Raw genomic sequence first — 20,493 nt, 5'->3', positions numbered from 1 at the left:
GGTGTGGAACCTGTAGTCCACTGCAGTTCTCCTTCTCACAGCATAGGGATCACTCTATCTTCAAAGTCTCAGACCTGCATCCTTCTTGATGCTCATATCCTCTACCACTGGATGGGTGTCATTGTGATCTGGAATCTTTGGTTTAAGTTTCCTGAGCACTTGGGCTTCAGCATCTTCTTCTTCCATTTCAGGCACTGGGGCCATGTTCTTCTCTGCAGCTAGAATGTTCCTAGTGCTCCTCTTGGGCTTTGAAATCTTTTGAGCTTGAGCAGCAGCCTTGGGGTAGTCTTGGGTTTTGAAGTAGCAGCCCCTGACTTAATTGCATCCCCCATCAGCTTCTGGGACTTGGGTGTTGGTGCAGCATCCTCTTCCTCTTCTTCTTCGACTGGATCTCTCATTATAAAGGATCTACCAATGACTCTAGAAGTGGTCTTCTTGACCCTCTCTTTCCCTTTCTTACTCTCTCCAGCAGCCTCTTCAGTTGGCTTAGAAGTTTCAATAGTTGAGACCCTAGCCTTTAAGGTTGCACCCTCTTGGCAGGGGCCTTCTTGTGCAATCCAGGTTTTGTTGTAGCAGCGGTACCATATTCCTTCTTCGGGACTTTCTTCTTGGAGCTAACTTCCTCCTCTGTAGCCACATAGTCCTCATCCTCGGAATTTGAGGTTTTCTTCTTCCTTAATCTAGTGACTGCCTTGGGCAAATTGCTTGGAGTGTTCCTGGTGCCATCATCATAGCTGCTTGAGGGACTAGTCCTCTCACTCATGTGCACTTTCTCTTCTGATTTGTTCTAGCTATCACTCTGGTTAGAAATTCTGGCAAGCAAACAGACAGCAGACCCCGTGAATGGATATAGATGAGTAGATTGGATGAGCATCACAAAGTGCAGAGTTTTTTGCAAAACAGATGAGTCAAAAACTTAGTTTTAGTTTTCCCCAGAAAGCATCTCGGAGCTACCGATTTGTTAAACTGACTGACATCAAAGCAACTTTGGAGTCTAAATTAGTGAACTCGGTCAGACTGAGTCACAGTTTGGTGACTCCAAGATTGCTAGTGTTTCATAGAGAGTTGAACTCGGTCGCACCGACTTGCAACTTTCGGTCAGACCGAAAAGTGCAAGTGCAATGGCCTAAGCCAAATCGGTGAGACCGATTTCTACAACTCGGTCGGTCTGAGATGAGTTCGGCGGAAACCTAACCCTAAATTTTCGAATCAAACCTAATCTAAGGAACGTTTTCTATGGATAGATTGATTTCATACGTGGTAAAGAACATGGCACTGCATTGTGCTAAGAATCGGAGTAAGGAATTAGCACAAAAGATCGAACTCATACCCTAGTTCGGTAGTGAGTTCGCTACGGTGGCAACGGTGGGGTTGAATCCCGTTGATGGTGACAGAAACTAGCGGCGAGATGTCGCTGGCGGCGAGGAGACGATCCAGAGACCCGAGCCGGCAGAGCAAGACATGCACGGGCTAAGAGGTTTTGAAGAAATTTCCAAAATCTCACCCGTGGGTATATATATCCTGACCCGGTCGGTGTGACCAAGTGGAACAACTCGGTGACACCGAGATGCAGAATCGTGAGCGGTTACTGCAACTCGGTGTGACCGCAGAGTTCAAATCGGTTGCACCAAGATTGAAAACCTAGATTAACTCAGTGAACTCGGTGTGACCGAAGTGGATGAATCAGTCAGACCGAAATGCACAGAGAGGTTTTGGAAGTTTAAGTCTATGACGAATCAGGGACTCTGAGTGCTCCTCACGCAGAGTGGTTCGAATGTGACTTCATCAAACTTTGTGATGTAGCATGAATAGAGTTTGAGACGAGAAAAGCATAGATAGCTAGAGGAGGTTCTTAGGCATTATTGTCCATGAACTTGGCAAAAGAGAAAGAGCCAAACAATCAAAACAACAAGTGGATGTACTCGAATGAGTAAAATATGCAATCAACATGCTCACACAATAAAATGGCAAATGAAATATGTGACAAAAATTGCACAAACACTATAGCATCTATCAAGCAATTGGCGATGACTAGGTCATCTATATATGAGTATATTGACTTAGGAGTCAAATGAGAACATTTGATCATAGGTCATACTCATCGTTTAAGCACAAGTGGGGTTACCACTTTTACATAAGGCAATGTTGTGATCACACCATTAGAATTTCTTTAGCTCAATTGTTTTGAGTAAAGCTCCCCCTAGATGTGATATTCCCCCTAAGAGGGATGAACTAACCTTGGGTTTTGTCGATGATGACTTCATGTAGATGTTGAAGATGTGGATGCTCAATGTTGATGTAGATCATTTGGAGCAATCCATTGGAGTGAATTGCACTTTCAATACCTACACGTGTTAGTCCCACAAGGAACAAACAAGGATATCCATAGACATAGGGTGAAGTTCACATAATGTGATGTCCATGAAAGCATTAGGTTATCTTGTCCCTTGTCTTACCAACAAGAGGGTTGGTGACTCCTTGAACTAGTGCAAGATGTGAAAGTTGTTTGCACTTATCCTCGCCAAAATGATATGAGTGAAGTATGTTGTCGGAGTCACCCTCAAGAACTCTCTAGTTGTTCTTCTTCAGGATCCACATCATCTTGATGCGAATCCTTGGAGTTGTAGTCATACTTGATGAAGTAGAACTCGATGTAGTCTTGGGAACCCACTTGACCAAGGCCTTAGGAGCTTCTTCAGATGCATCAATCTCCTCTTGAAGCTTGTCCTTGCCTTTGTGCTTGTGGTCTTGTGGTGGAAGATCATCTTGAGCTTGTGTCCCTTGGAAAGAAGAAGGATCATACTTCTCTTATTGAGGAACAACCTTAGTCTTGGCGTATTGATCTTCATCGTGCTCAACTCCATTGGCATTGAACTTCCGTTCAAAACCAATACCTTGATTCTTCCGGTGCCTTCCTTGCTCGCGTACAATTTCCTCAAATTTCTTACTCCCGGCAAGGCTCTTGTAAACACCTTTCTCTATAATTACCTTCAATAAGCTATTTTCTTGCTCAAGTGTAACTTGGCTAAGAGAATCATTAGTGGAATCAAGAGAGCTACTAGAAGCAATAACATTGGATTTACCATGATTATTGTTACTACTAGAAGAAGAACCTTTCTTACTCTTGTTGCTAGATTTGACTTGTGGCATGTAAGTAGACAAGAGTAAACGCTTGGCAATGTAAGAAGACATTTTCTTTCGAAGATCATCATTGATAGCTTTTAAGAACCCATGCTCTTGCTCAAGGTTGAGCTTTTCAAAGCGTAGCTTCTCATGAGTCTTTAAAAGTTCTCGATGATCTTCCAAGGTAGTTTCATGAGCTAACTTAAGAGTGTTTAGCTCTTTAGTTAGACGTTCAGTCTCCTTCTTATCATCATCGTTCGTTTTATCTTGATTAACATGATTAATAGCAAATTTATCATAGTTTTCATCACAAGAGTTGTCAACAAGTAAATCATCATCACCTAGCAAATCATCTTCATCACTATTGAAATCAACATACTTGGGGTGTGATACCTTTGGGCCTTTAGCCATGAAGGATCTTCCAATTCCTTCATTTGGTGAGTCAAATATGTCGTAGGAGTTGGTTGAAACAAGTGCTAGACCAGCAACACCTTCATCTTGAGTATATTCAGAGTCGGAGTGATAACTTCTCTCAGAGTGATTGTTAGAGTCGGAGCCGGATACCCATTCACCAACATGAGCTTGATGTCTTCGTTTTGTGTAGCTCCTTGATGACTTGTCCTTACTTTTCGAATCCTTACTTCTCCGAGATGTTCTTCGTTCATAACGATCATCTCTACTCCTCCTCTCTCTTGGTGGTGATTCTTCTCTTCTACTTCTCCTTTTGGGGGGATCTTCTCTTCTTTTTTAGGGATCCATACACTCATGGGAGTAGTGTCCGGGTCTTTCACAATTGTAGCAATTACACTCATGACTAGAAGATCTTTTGTCATTGTAGGACCTTGACTTGGAACTTCTTTCTTTGCTTCTACTCTTGTAGAACTTGTTGAAGTTCTTAACCATTAAGCTCAATTCTTCATTGAAGGCTTGCTTCTCACTTGATGATGTAGGAGCGTCACATGAGGTTTTGTAAGCGCCACTTGTCTTGTTGTGAAGCTCTTACTTATCCTTGAGTGACATCTCATGAGCAACAATTCTTCCAATTACTTCTGTTGGCTTGAGATCTTTGTAGTTGGTCATCATTTGGATCAATGTGCACACAGTATCATATTTTCCATCCAAAGCTCTTAGGATATTTTTGATGATGAATCTATCAGTCGTCTCTTCACTCCCTAAGCCGGCAATCTCATTTGTGATGAGAGCAAGCCTAGAGTACATCTCAGTGACACCTTCACCATACTTCATTTTGAACTTGTCAAGTTGACTTTGAAGCACATCCAATTTGGATTCCTTGACGGAGTCGGTACCCTCGTGCATATCAATCAAAGTATCCCAAATTTCCTTTGCATGCTCAAGACAGCTGATTTCATTGAATTCTTCGAGGCACAATCCATTGAAGAGGATGTTGCAAGCTTGAGCGTTGTATTGCAACGTCTTCAACTCTTCCGCGCTAGCATCACGGTTCGGTTCTCTCCCATCAAAGAATTCACCTTGCAAGCCAATACACACAATAGCCCAAACGGTGGGGTTATGTCCAAGAATATGCATTTTCATCTTATGCTTCCAACTAGCAAAATTAGTCTTGGGGAACGTAGTAATTTCAAAAAAATTCCTACGCACACGCAAGATCATGTGATGCATAGCAATGAGAGGGGAGAGTGTGATCTACATACCTAGTAGATCGACAACGGAAGTGTTTGGTTGATGTAGTCATACGTCTTCACGGCCTGACCGATCAAGCATCGAAACTATGGCACCTCTGATTTTTAGCACATGTTCAGCTCGATGACGATCCCCGGACTCCGATCCAGCAAAGTGTCGGGGAAGAGTTACGTCAGCACGACGGCATGGTGACGATCTTGATGTACTACTCCAGCAGGGCTTCGCCTAAACTCCGCTACAATATTATCGAGGACTATGGTGGCTGGGGGCGCCGCACACGGCTAAGGAAAGGATCACGTGGATCAACTTGTGTGTCTCTGGGGTGCCCCTGCCTCCATATATAAAGGACTAAAGGGGGGAGGCTGGCCGGCCAAGGAGGGCACGCCAGGAGAGTCCTACTCCCTCTGGGAGTAGGATTCCCCCCCCCCCCCAATCCTAGTTGGAATAGGATTCGCGGAGGGGGGAAAAGAGAGAGAGGGGCCGGCCCCCTCTCCTTGTCCTATTCGGACCAAGGGAGGGGAGAGGCGCGCGGCCCATGAGGGGCTGCCTCTTCTCTTTTCCACTAAGGCCCATCATGGCCCATATAGCTCCCGGGGAGTTCCGGTAACCTCCCGGTACTCCGGTAAAATCCCGATTTCACCCGGAACACTTCCGATATCCAAACATAGGCTTCCAATATATCGATCTTTATGTCTCGACCATTTCGAGACTCCTCGTCATGTCCGTGATCACATCCGGGACTCCGAACAACCTTCAGTACATCAAAATGCATAAACTCATAATGTAACTGTCATCGTAACCTTAAGTGTGCGGACCCTACGGGTTCGAGAACAATGTAGACATGACCAAGACACGTCTCCCGTCAATAACCAATAGCGGTACCTGGATGCCCATATTGGCTCCTACATATTCTACGAAGATCTTTATCGGTCAGACCGCATAACAACATATGTCGTTCCCTTTGTCATCGGTATGTTACTTGCCCGAGATTCGATCGTCGGTATTCCAATACCTAGTTCAATCTCGTTGCCGGCAAGTCTCTTTACTCGTTCTTTAATACATCATCCCGCAACTATCTCATTAGTTGCAATGCTTGCAAGGCTTATGTGATGTGCATTACCGAGAGGGCCCAGAGATACCTCTCCGACAATCGGAGTGACAAATCCTAATCTCGAAATACGCCAACCCAACATGTACCTTTGGAGACACCTGTAGAGCACCTTTATAATCACCCAGTTACGTTGTGACATTTGGTAGCAAACAAAGTGTTCCTCCGGCAAACGGGAGTTGCATAATCTCGTAGTCACAGGAACATGTATAAGTCATGAAGAAAGCAATAGCAACATATTAAACGATCGGGTGCTAAGCTAATGGAATGGGTCATGTCAATCACATCATTCTCCTAATGATGTGATCCCGTTAATCAAATAACAACTCTTTTGTTTATGGTTAGGAAACATAACCATCTTCGATTAACGAGCTAGTCAAGTAGAGGCATACTAGTGACACTTTGTTTGTCTATGTATTCACACAAGTATTATGTTTCCGGTTAATACAATTCTAGCATGAATAATAAACATTTATCATGATATAAGGAAATAAATAATAACTTTATTATTGCCTCTAGGGCATATTTCCTTCAGTCTCCCACTTGCACTAGAGTTAATAATCTAGTTCACATCGCCATGTGATTTAACAGCAATAGTTCACATCACCATGTGATTAACACCCATAGTTCACATCGATATGTGATCAACACCCAAAGGGTTTACTAGAGTCAGTAATCTAGTTCACATCGCTATGTGATTAACACCCAAAGAGTACTAAGGTGTGATCATGTTTTGCTTGTGAGATAATTTTAGTCAACGGGTCTTCCACATTCAGATCCGTAAGTATTTTTCAATTTTCTATGTCAACAATGCTCTGCACGGAGCTACTCTAGCTTATTGCTCCCACTTTCAATATGTATCTAGATCGAGACTTAGAGTCATCCAGATCTGTGTCAAAACTTGCATCGATGTAACTTTTTACGACGAACCTTTTTTGTCACCTCCATAATTGAGAAATATTTCCTTATTCCACTAAGGATAATTTTGACCGCTGTCCAGTTATCTACTCTTAGATCACTATTGTACTCCCTTTCTTAACACAGTGTAGGGTATACAATAGATCTGGTACACAGCATGGCATACTTTATAGAACCTATGGCCGAGGCATAGGGAATGACTTTCATTCTATTTCTATCTTCTGCCGTGGTCGGGCTTTGAGTCTTACTCAATTTCACACCTTGTAACATAGGCAAGAAACCTTTTCTTTGACTGTTCCATTTTGAACTACTTCAAAATCTTGTCAAGGTATGTACTCATTGAAAAAACTTATCAAGTGTCTTGGTCTATCTCTATAGATCTTGATACTCAATATGTAAGCAGCTTCACCAAGGTCTTTCTTTGAAAAACTCCTTTCAAACACTCCTTTATGCTTTGCAGAATAATTCTACATTATTTTAGATCAACAATATGTCATTCACATATACTTATCAGAAATGTTGTAGTGCTCCCACTCACTTTCTTGTAAATACAGGCTTCACCGCAAATCTGTATAAAACTATATGCTTTGATCAACTTATCAAAGCGTATATTCCAACTCCGAGATTCTTGCACCAGTCCATAGATGAATCGCTAGAGCTTGCATATTTAGTTAACACCTTTAGGATCGACAAAACCTTCTAGTTGCATCGTATACAACTCTTCTTTAGTAAATCCATTAAGGAATGCAGTTTTGTTTATCCATTTGCCAGATTTCATAAAATGCGGCAATTGCTAACATGATTCGGACAGACTTAAGCATCTCTACGGGTGAGAAGGTCTCATCGTAGTCAACCCCTTGAACTTGTTGAAAACCTTTTGCGACAAGTCGAGCTTTGTAGACAGTAACATTACTGTCAGCGTCAGTCTTCTTCTTGAAGATCCATTTATTCTCAATCGCTTGCCGATCATCGGGCAAGTCAACCAAAGTCCATACTTTGTTCTCATACATGGATCCCATCTCAGATTTCATGGCTTCAAGCCATTTTGCAGAATCTGGGCTTACCATCGCTTCCTCATAGTTCGCAAGTTCATCATGGTCTAGTAACATGACTTCCAGAATAGGATTACCGTACCACTCTGGTGCGGATCTCACTTTGGTTTACCTACGAGATTTGGTAGTAACTTGATCTGAAGTTACATGATCATCATCATTAGCTTCCTCACTAATTGGTGTAGTAGTCACAGGAACAGATTTCTGTGATGAACTACTTTCCAATAAGGGAGAAGGTACAGTTACCTCATCAAGTTCTACTTTCCTCCCACTCACTTCTTTCGAGAGAAACTCCTTCTCTAGAAAAACTCCAAATTTAGCAACAAAAGTCTTGCCTTCAGATTTGTGATAGAAGGTGTACCCAACAGTCTCCTTTGGGTCTCCTATGAAGACATATTTCTCCGATTTGGGTTTGAGCTTATTAGGATGAAACTTTTTCATATAAGCATCACAACCCCAAACTTTAAGAAACGACAACTTTGGTTTCTTGCCAAACCACAGTTCAGATTGTGTCGTCTCAATGGACTTAGATGGTGCCCTATTTAACGTGAATGCAGCTGTCTCTAATGCATAACCCCAAAACGATAGTGGTAGATCGGTAAGAGACATCATAGATCGCACTATATCTAATAAAGTACGGTTATGACGTTCGGACACACCATTACACTATGGTGTTCCAGGTGGCGTGAGTAGTGAAACTATTTCACATTGTTTTAATTGAAGACCAAACTCGTAACTCAAATATTTTACCTCTGCGATCATATCGTAGAAACTTTTATTTTCTTGTCACGATGATTTTCCACTTCACTCTGAAATTCTTTGAACTTTTCAAATGTTTCAGACTTATGTTTCATCAAGTAGATATACCCATATCTGCTCAAATCATCTGTGAAGTTCAGAAAATAATGATACTTGTCGTGAGCCTTAACACTCATCGGACCGCATACATCAGTATGTATTATTTCCAATAAGTCAGTTGCTCGCTCCGGAGAACGGAGTCTTAGTCATCTTGCCCATGAGGCATGGTTCACAAGCATCAAGTGATTCATAATCAAGTGATTCCAAAATCCCATCAGCATGGAGTTTCTTCATGCGCTTTACACCAATATGACCTAAACGGCAGTGCTACAAATAAGTTGCACTATCATTATTAACTTTGCATCTTTTGGTTTCAATATTATGATTATGTGTATCACTATGATCGAGATCCAATGAACTATTTTCATTGGGTGTGTAACCATATAAGGTTTTATTCATGTAAACAGAACAACAATTTATTCTCTTACTTAAATGAATAACCGTATTACAATAAACATGATCAAATCATATTCATGCTTAACGCAAACACCAAATAACACTTATTCAGGTTCAACACTAATCCCGAAAGTATAGGGAGTGTGCGATGATGATCATATCAATCTTGGAACCACTTCCAACACACATCGTCACTTCACCCTTAACTAGTCTCTGTTTATTCTGCAACTCCCGTTTCGAGTTACTAATCTTAGCAACTGAACTAGTATCAAATACTGAGGGGTTGCTATAAACACTAGTAAAGTACACATCAATAACATGTATATCAAATATACTTATGTTCACTTTGCCATCCTTCTTATCTGCCAATCACTTGGGGTAGTTCCGCTTCCAGTGACCAGTCCCTTTGCAGTAGAAACACTTAGTCTCAGGCTTAGGACCAGACTTGGGCTTCTTCACTTGAGCAGCAACTTGCTTGCTGTTCTTCTTGAAGTTCCCCTTCTTCCCTCTGCCCTTTTCTTGAAACTAGTGGTCTTGTCTACCATCAACACTTGATGTTTTTCTCGATTTCTACCTTCATCAATTTCCGCATTACGAAGAGCTTGGGAATCGTTTCCGTTATCCCTTGCATATCATAGTTCATCACGAAGTTCTACTAACTTGGTGATGGTGACTAGAGAATTCTGTCAATCACTATCTTATCTGGAAGATTAACTCCCACTTGATTCAAGCGATTGTAGTACTCAGACAATCTGGGCACATGCTCACTAGTTGAGCGATTCTCCTCCATCTTTTAGCTATAGAACTTGTTGGAGACTTCATATCTCTCAACTCGGGTATTTGCTTGAAATATTAACTTCAACTCCTGGAACATCTCATATGCTCCATGACGTTCAAAACGTCTTTGAAGTCCCGATTCTAAGCCATTAAGCATGGTGCACTAAACTATCAAGTAGTCATCATATTGAGCTAGCCAAATGTTCATAACGTCTGCATCTGCTCCTGCAATAGGTCCGTCACCTAGCGGTGCATCGAGGACATAATTCTTCTGTGCACTAATGAGGATAAACCTCAGATCACAGATCCAATCCGCATCATTGCTACTAACATCTTTCAACACAATTTTCTCTAGGAACATATCAAAATAAACACAGGGAAGCAACAATGCGAGCTATTGATCTACAACATAATTTGCAAAATACTACCAGGACTAAGTTCATTATAAATTTAAGTTCAATTAATCATATTACTTAAGAACTCCCACTTAGATAGACATCCCTCTAATCCTCTAAGTGATTACATGATCCAAATCAACTAAACCATTTCCAATCATCACATGAGATGGAGTAGTTTCATTGGTGAACATCATTATGTTGATCATATCTACTATATGATTCACGCTCGACCTTTCAGTCTCCGTGTTCCGAGGCCATATCTGTATATGCTTGGCTCGTCAAGTATAACCTGAGTATTCCGCGTGTGCAACTGTTTTGCACCCGTTGTATTTGAACGTAGAGCGTATCACACCCGATCATCACGTGGTGTCTCAGCACGAAGAACTTTCGCAACGGTGCATACTCAGGGAGAACACTTCTTGATAATTAGTGAGAGATCATTTTATAATGCTACCGTCAATCAAAGCAAGATAAGATGCATAAAAGATAAACATCATATGCAATCAAAATAAGTGATATGATATGGCCATCATCATCTTGTGCCTGTGATCTCCATCTCCGAAGCACCGTCATGATCACCATCGTCACCGGCGCGACACCTTGATCTCCATCGTAGCATCATTGTTGTCTCGTCAATCTTATGCTTCTACGACTATCACTACCGCTTAGTAATAAAGTAAAGCATTACATCGCGATTGCATTGCATACAATAAAGCGACAACCATATGGCTCCTGCCAGTTGCCGATAACTCAGTTACAAAACATGATCATCTTATACAATAAAATTTAGCATCATGTCTTGGCCATATCACATCACAACATGCCCTGCAAAAACAAGTTAGACGTCCTCTACTTTGTTGTTGCAAGTTTTACGTGGCTGCTACGGGCTTAAGTAAGAACCAATCTCACCTACGCATCAAAACCACAACGATAGTTTGTCAAATAGACTCCGTTTTAACCTTCGCAAGGACCGGGCGTAGCCACACTCGGTTCAACTAAAGTTGGAGAGATAGTCGCCCGCAAGCCACCTATGTGCAAAGCACGTCGGGAGAACTGGTCTCGCGTAAGCATACACGTAATGTTGGTCCGGGTCGTCTCATCCAACAATACCGCCGAACCAAAGTATGACATGCTGGTAGGCAGTATGACTTGTATCGCCCACAACTCATTTGTGTTCTACTCGTGCAAATAACATCAAACCATAAAACCTAGGCTCGGATGCCACTGTTGGGGAACGTAGTAATTTCAAAATTTTCCTACGCACACGCAAGATCATGGTGATGCATAGCAACGAGAGGGGAGAGTGTTGTCTACGTACCCACGCAGACCGACTGCGGAAGCGTTGATGCAACGTAGAGGAAGTAGTCGTACGTCTTCCTGATCCGACCGATCCAAATATCGTTACTCCGGCACCTCCGAGTTCTTAGCACACGTACAGCTCGATGACGATCCCCGGACTCCGATCCACCAAAGTGTCGGGGAAGAGTTCCGTCAACACGACGGCGTGGTGACGATCTTGATGTACTACTACTGCAGGGCTTCGCCTAAGCACCGCTACAATATTATCGAGGACTATGGTGGCTGGGGGCACCGCACACGGCTAAGAATACGATCACGTGGATCAACTTGTGTTCATAGGGTGCCCCTTGCCTCAGTATATAAAGGATGGAGGAGGAGGAGGCCGGCCAAGGCTAGGTGCGGCCAGGATGTGGAGTCCTACTAGGACTACAAGTCCTAGTAGGAGTCCACCAAGAGGGGAGGAAGGGAGAAGGAAGTGGAGGAGAAGGAGAGGTGGCCGGCCCCCTTTTCCCTAGTCCAATTCGGACTAGAGGGGAGGGGGGGGGGGCGCAGCAGCCCCTTGGCCCTTTCTCCTCTTCCCACTAAAGCCCATCAAGGCCCATTGCTTCTCCCGTAACTACCCGGTACTCCGAAAAATATCCGAATCACTCGGAACCTTTCCGATGTCCGAATATAGTCGTCCAATATATCGATCTTTACGTCTCGACCATTTCGAGACTCCTCGTCATGTCCCCGATCTCATCCGAGACTCCGAACTCCTTCGGTACATCAAAACTCATAAACTCATAATATAACTGTCATCGAAACCTTAAGCGTGCGGACCCTACGGGTTCGAGAACAATGTAGACATGACCGAGACACGTCTCCGGTCAATAACCAATAGCGGGACCTGGATGCCCATATTGGCTCCTACATATTCTACGAAGATCTTTATCGGTCAGACCGCATAACAACATACGTTGTTCCCTTTGTCATCGGTATGTTACTTGCCCGAGATTCGATCGTCGGTATCTCAATACCTAGTTCAATCTCGTTACCGGCAAGTCTCTTTACTCGTTCCGTAATACATCATCTCACAACTAACTCATTAGTTGCAATGCTTGCAAGGCTTATGTGATGTGCATTACCGAGAGGGCCCAGAGATACCTCTCCGACAATCGGAGTGACAAATCCTAATCTCGAAATACGCCAACCCAACATGTACCTTTGGAGACACCTGTAGAGCTCCTTTATAATCACCCAGTTACGTTGTGACGTTTGGTAGCACACAAAGTGTTCCTCCGGCAAACGGGAGTTGCATAATCTCATAGTCATAGGAACATGTATAAGTCATGAAGAAAGCAATAGCAACATACTAAACGATCGGGTGCTAAGCTAATGGAATGGGTCATGTCAATCACATCATTCTCCTAATGATGTGATCCCGTTAATCAAATAACAACTCTTTTGTTTATGGTTAGGAAACATAACCATCTTCGATTAACGAGCTAGTCAAGTAGAGGCATACTAGTGACACTTTGTTTGTCTATGTATTCACACACGTATTATGTTTCCGGTTAATACAATTCTAGCATGAATAATAAACATTTATCATGATATAAGGAAATAAATAATAACTTTATTATTGCCTCTAGGGCATATTTCCTTCACCTATTTCATTAGGGTTAGGGCATAACGTAATCTCGGTGAGACCGATTACACAAACTCGGTGGGACCGATTCGTTCATCTCGGTGATACCGAAACATTACGAAGGGGAAATAGAGAGTTTACATTGCGAACTCGGTGGGACCGATCGCTCATCTCGGTTGGACCGAAATGTTACGAAGGGAAACAGATAGTTTGCAATCCCATCTCGCTGAGACCGAGATCCCTATCGGTGAGGCCGAAGTGACTAGGGTTTGTGGCAGTGGCTATGTCAAGAAAATTCGGTGGCGCCCGATGGAATGTTTCGGTGGAGCCGAGTTTGAATTTTGGTTTGGGACATATGTGGATATGAGAAGTGGTTGAGGGATTTTAGAGCATATCACTAAGCATTTTCAGCAAGCAACCCATTAAACAACACCTCATCCCCTTTTAATAGTATTGGCTTTTCCTATGGACTCAATGTGATCTTGGATCACTAAAAGTAAAATGTAGAGTCTTGAGCTTTAGAGCTTGAGCCAATCTTTTGTCCTTAGCATTTTGACTGGTCCACATTTCTAATCCATGCCATGCCAATCACTGAGCTTTCCTAAAATATTTATCTTGAAATAGCATTAGCTCAATGAACTCTATGTTGTTAATAATTACCAAAACCATCCAGGGATAGTTGCACTTTCAAATGTAGACACGGAGTTTTTTTGGCGTGGTTCCGATAGGTGGTGCTATCGTACATCCACGTTGATGGAGAATTCAACCCACGACGGGTAATGGCCGCGGGAGTCCACAGAGGGCTCCACCCACGAAGGGTCCACAAAGAAGCAACCTTGTCTATCCCACCATGGCCATCGCCCACGAAGGACTTGCCTCACTAGGGTATATCTTCATGAAGTAGGCGATCTCCTTACCCGTACAAACTCCTTGGTTCAATTCCACAATCTTGGCGGAGGCTCCCAAGTGACACCTAACCAATCTAGGAGACACCACTCTCCAAAAGGTAATAGATGGTGTGTTGATGATGAAGTCCTTGCTCTTGTGCTTCAAATGATAGTCTCCCCAACACTCAACTCTCTCTCATAGATTTGGATTTGGTGGAAAGATGATTTGAGTGGAAAGCAACTTGGGGAAGGCTAGAGATCAAGATTCTTGTGATTGGAATAGAATATCTTGGTCTCAACACATGAGTAGGTGGTTCTCTCTCAGAAAATATATGCTGGAAGTGTAGGCACATTCTAATGGCTCTCTCTACTAATGAAGAGTGGGTGGAGGGGTATTTATAGCATCCACACAAAATCTAACCATTACACACAATTTACAAAACTCGGTGGGACCGAATCATAAAACTCGGTCAGACCGATTTAGTTCAAAATGTGAACGTCAGGATTTTCAGTGGGACCGACATGTCAACTCGGTAGGACCAATTTCATTAGGGTTAGGGCATAATGTAATCTCAGTGAGACCGATCACATAAACTTGGTAGGACCGATTTCTGTAATAGGCAAATAGAGAGTTGGTTTGGCAAACTCGGTGGGACAAAATCGCTCATTTCGGTGAGACCGAAATGTTACGAAAAGGAAACAAAGAGTTTGCATTGCGAACTCGGTGGGACCAATCGCTCATCTCGGTCAGACCGAAATGTTACGAAGGGAAACAGATAGTTTGCAATCCCATCTAGGTGAGACCGAGATCCCTATCTGTGAGACCGAAGTGACTAGGGTTTCTGGCAGTGGCTATGTCAAATGAACTCAGTGGTGCCAGATAGATCAAATCGGTAGGGCTGAGTTTGACTTTTTGGTTTGGGACATATGTGGATATGAGAAAGTGGTTGAGGGCTTTTGGAGCATATCACTAAGCATTTTGAGCAAGCAACCCATTAAGAAACACCTCATCCCCTTTTAATAGTATTGGCTTTCCTATGGACTCAATGTGATCTTGGATCACTAAAACGAAAATGTAGAGTCTTGAGCTTGAGCCAATATGTGTCCTTAGCATTTTGAGGGGTCCACATTCCTAATCCATGCCATGCCAATCATTGAACTTTCTGAAATGATCATCTTGAAATAGCATTAGTTCAATGAGCTATATGTTGTTAGTAATTACCAAAACCACTCAGGGATAGTTGCACTTTCAATGGCTTGCCCGACACCTCGGCTAAGAAAAACGGAAGTCCATGGCAGCCCTTACCGCACTAATGACCCTCTTTTGCATGGAAGAAGACTGCTGGCTAGCCCGCTGAAGCAATAGCACCAGCGAACCCGACACCTCTAAAGCCAGGGGTGGAAATGGCAAACCACGACGCAACAAGCACAAGCGCCGAATCAACAACGAAAGTACCGAAGACACAACGGTCAATGCTGGATTCATCACCTCTAAATCCGGTTAATGGAAGAAGCCATTCAAAGGAAACACAGATGGTCCATCTAGTTTGGACAGAATACTTGATCAGCCTTGCCAGATTCACGACACCCCCGATAAGCCTGCCAATCATACCAACAGACACTATTGGGTCTTTAAATAGGCTGGCAAGCTTAAAGCCGAACATAAAGGGAAAGGGCCGCCCAGCGAGGACGACGACAAAGAGCCTCGCCCACCGGACACGGGGGGACAGAAGAAATTTTCCCCCGAGGTAAAAATGGTGAATATGATACATGTCACACACATCCCCAAGCGGGAGCACAAGCACGCATTAAGGGACATCTATGCCATCGAGCCGGTCTCCCCAAAATTCAACCCATGGTCGGCTTGTTCGATCACCTTCGCTCGAAAGGACCACCCAACCAGTATCCATCATGGAGGTTCGGCAGCTCTGTCCTCGATCCAATCATCGACGGATTCCACCTTACGCGAGTTATCATGGACGGCGGCAGCAGTCTCAACCTACTCTATCAGGACACTATCCGCAAAATGGGCATTGATTCTTCAAGAATCAAGCCCACTAAAACTACCTTTAAAGGAGTAATACCTGGTGTAGAGGCCCGCTGCACGGGCTCGATAACATTGGAAGTCGTCTTGGGTTCGCCAGATAACTTCCGAAGTGAAGACTTGGTCTTTGATATCGTCCCCTTCCGTAGTGGATATCATCATCCACTGCTCGGACGAACCGCTTTTGCCCGTTTTAACGCAGTCCCGCACTATGCTTATCTAAAGCTCAAGATGCCTGGCCCACGCGGCATCATTACAATCAATGGAAACACGGAATGCTCCCTCTATACTAAGGATCATACCGCGGCCATTACGGCCGAAATACAGAGCGGCCCTGTCAAGCCGCACACCTCATCAGCCATCAAGTTGTCAGACTTTATTAAACAAGACCGGTCAGTTCTGCCTGTTGACATCTCGGTAATTCCTGAGCTGAACTAGTAGTTTCGCCTCCGCCGGTCACCGCACACATCCACGAAATTTGTACCGCGCGTGCATAATTATGCACTCAAAATACCTTGGGCATCAGCGGAAGCACAATACGGACAGGTCCATAGTATGGTTCGACCCTATATGGCCTTCCCCTTTTCCTTAATTATTTTTTCTGTTTTACTATAGGTGAATTAAAACCTATTCATCCTACGGACTTACAAGGACCCTTTTCGAGCCCGGTTTCGTACAAACAGCGGGAGACCATTCCTCTTAAGGAACCCCTCTCTCCAAGGCGAAAGCGGTGCAGACGTGCGGTAGGAGGTCCAAAGGATTTTGTAGACCAAAACTTTATTCAAGAACCTGTATAGAGATTTTCCCCTTCTCCTTAGACCCCTGGCATATAAAATGGCCTTGGTGATTATGGTTCCCTCTGTAAGATCACATTTTGACATATCAATCAGACTCTAGTGAAAACAATTTTTATTCCGTATCGCCTTTATTCATAGACTGTATGCCGTCTCCTCAGTCATCTCACTCACACACCTCGGCACAAATTTCCAGGGGCTCTATATGGCCACACATGTGTCGCCAAACAAAAGCCCTAATATCTTTATGGCACAATTCGGTGTCCCGATCTTGGCATTATATGCATCGGCTCCGAATCATGTCTTTGGTTAATAGTTGGGTTGCCCGGCTCCTGTGTTTTCTACCTTACGTTCCATTTGTTCGGCTAGGGTAGTAAAGGGAGAACTACTGCGATTGTGTTTATGGTTCGTCCAGCCAAACACCTCAGTAGAGAAAGCCGAGAACTGACTGTCATGATGCGGCGAGAGCTGGTCAGCCACTCGGCGACTTATTAAAATCTTTAGAGATTGTTTCTGTATTACACGAAGGACCGCTTTTCCGATCACATACGTAATGCATCCGCATCCGGATAGCCGAGTACATACCAGGGGCTATCTTCTAGCCCCATCATCAAACTCCTATGGCTAACTGAGAGTGGTAAAGCCACATAGTCTGATTGCCTGGTTTGCCGCACTGACACCTCCTTCACGGACAAAGACGTTGGGTCAAGTGTGATCATGTGCTATTTCGAACACCCTCGTAATATCTGCGTGGGGGCTGAAGCCGACGACTGGTAAACTCTCAGGAATACAAAAATGGATGCACGGGAGGGAAGAACTTTCAGACAAAGGCACAAATATATTACAAAGCCTTCATATATAATAAAAAAGTCCGGACAATTCGGGTACATTTTTCGAACATAATGTCCTTTGAGCATTGACCCTCTATCAAGCGGGCACCCTCTAGGACGTCCTCTAAATAGTGAATTGCGTGCGGTGGTTCCTGCCTCCGGGAGGGCCCTCGATAGCCACTTCAGCAGCCTTCATCTTCGCCTAGTGCATCTTGACGCGGGCGAAGGCCATCCGTGCACCTTCTATGCACACCAACCGCTTGATTGCATCGATTCGGGGCACTGCATCGCCAAGTTGCCCCGCCAGGCCGAAATAACTGTTCGGAATGGGTTCGGATGGCCATAGCCGAACTATGACATACTTCATGGCCACTCTGGACATCTTATGCAGCTCGGCCCACTGTGCCATTTGGTCGTTCAGCAGCGTCGGGCGCTCCCGCGCCACGAACTGTGACTAGAACAGCTTCTCCGTTGCATGTCCCTCCTGAGCCTGGAAGAATTGCGCGGTGTCGGCGGCACACTTCGGAAGATCCGCAAAAGAGTCTGGAGAACTCCACAGTTGATTAAGCAAGGCACATCTCTGATCGCCGAACTTAGTCTATAAAAGAAAGGGCTTACCAGCCGCTACCTGTCCGGCCTGCCGGACCTCCTCTCAAGCCGCCCTAGACTTGGACCGCGCCTCTTTGGCCTCCTCAAGGGCCTTGGCGAGCTCAGTGACCTTGGCTTTATTCTCCTCCTCATGGGACTTACACTTGCGGGTGGCGTCCTTGAGCTCTTGCTCTACTACAGATACCCGCTCCTCGACCTGGTGCTGGGTGGCATGTTCAGCCTTCAATTCTGCAGCCTCTTTATCAGCGGCCGCATTGCTCACTCTCGCCTGGTCCTTAGCCCGGGCAAGTTCACCCCTGAGGGTCTCGACCTCAGCAGTGCCATTTGCGATTTCACACATAACCGAGTCTAAGTTTCAACTTCGTATTTGCACATTCATATAGGCACAAACAGGATGTTCACAGCATACCTTGTGCCTCATCGAGCCGCTTGTTAATAAGGACAATGTCCTCATCGGCCTGCTTCAGTTGTTGTTTCAGTTCGGAAACCTCTGCGGCCTGGGCGGTTGCCACTAACAGTGAAGCCTGTTTTTTCAGCCAAATAAGTATGTTAGTTCCTACAGATATATATAGATCATTTGTTCTCCCTTCTTCATGGGCCGACCAGAGTCTCAGGGGCTACTATCTATATACAAGCATATTCTCCATATGTAAAGTGGCTAAAGACATTACATCGCATACCTCAAAGCCTTTTAGGAGGCTCGTAAAGGCTTCATTCAGCCCGCTTTCAGCAGACTGAATCTTCTCGGTCACCGTAACCATCAAGGTACGGTGCTCCTCCAAGATGGACGTATTCCGCAGTTCGTCCCTTAGCATGTTCGGTGCCTCCGGATTCATGGAGGTCGCCGCAAGAATAGGCGCTCCCCCTCCCTTGAAAGGGGCTGCTCACTCGACTCCGGATTCGTCTCTGGTGCGGTATTCGTCTAGGGGCCGAGCCATCCAAGGCCCCCATTCCCGGTCTTCATGGGGATTGCGCCCCCCGTGTCCTCAACGGTCGAGGTATTACCCTCCGGTGCCTTATTGATGGTCCCCTGCACCTCTCTATGATTCGGAGAAATCCTCTAGGATGACACCATGATGTCATCTGTACTAGGAGGCGAGAAATCCTCTAGGCATTTCGCTCTCCATCATCTCCGGCGGCAAACCGCCTGACGAGGAGGATTGTTGAGGGAGATCGCGGGCCGGACTGAAACACATGATTTGATATTATTCTCATAATTCATAAAGGGGTGGACGTATGTAAAGTGTCCTCGGGTACTTACAATTTGGCAAGGGGCTTGGTTCGGGGGTGGGGCTTGGAGATATCCTTGCTGTCCGAATCTGAGTCATCCGAAAGGGATAATTTTCCTCTCTTGGGCACCCTCGCCTCCGGATCTGCGGAGGCCGGCCTCTTTTTCCCTTTGAGAGGAGGGTTATCTTCTTCCTCCTCCTCCTCGTCCTCGTTTTCGTCTCCCCCGTGAGAGGAGGGAGCCTCGGTTCCTCCGGACATAGCGTCCAAGGTACCTTCGTGGTGGAGGCCACTTTCGGCCTCCTTCTTCTTCTTCTTCTTCTTCTTCTTCTTCCGGTCCTTCTTTACCAGCACCTGGTATGGCACCGGGACTAGCATCCTCATTATGATAGGGTCGGATGAGCCTTCGAGAAGGGGGGCCGGACACCTGATTCGCTTCGCCTTCTTTGTCCAGACCTGTTTAAAGGATGGAATGGTTAGTGTATCCCCTTGGATTAACAAACCAAGCTATAGGCGGAAGCTTAGCCCTTACCGGGTGGGGCGGATGGTTGCAGTCAAGACCAACGTCTTCGGACATCTCTGGCCATGACTTTTGAGATTTACACAGCAATTTCCAGATCTCTTTGTGCGCCGTGCCGAAGAATTGTTGCAGAGTTCACATCTCTTCCGGATTAAACTCCCATAAACGGAGAGGCCGTCGCTAGCAGGGAAGGGTTCGGCGGATGAGCATCACCTAAATCACGCGAGTGAGGTGGGTGTTCTTCTCTATGATACTTTTGATGCGCTGTTGCAGCATCAACACCTCATTGGTCGACCCCAGTCTGGACCCTTGTTGGTCCATGAAGCAAGTCGCAGAGGGGGTCCGGATGTAAATGCAGGAG

The sequence above is a fragment of the Triticum aestivum genome, chromosome 5A (genome assembly GCF_018294505.1).
Source record: "Triticum aestivum cultivar Chinese Spring chromosome 5A, IWGSC CS RefSeq v2.1, whole genome shotgun sequence".
Lineage (NCBI taxonomy): Eukaryota > Viridiplantae > Streptophyta > Magnoliopsida > Poales > Poaceae > Triticum > Triticum aestivum.
Note: the sequence above shows the minus strand (reverse complement) of the source record.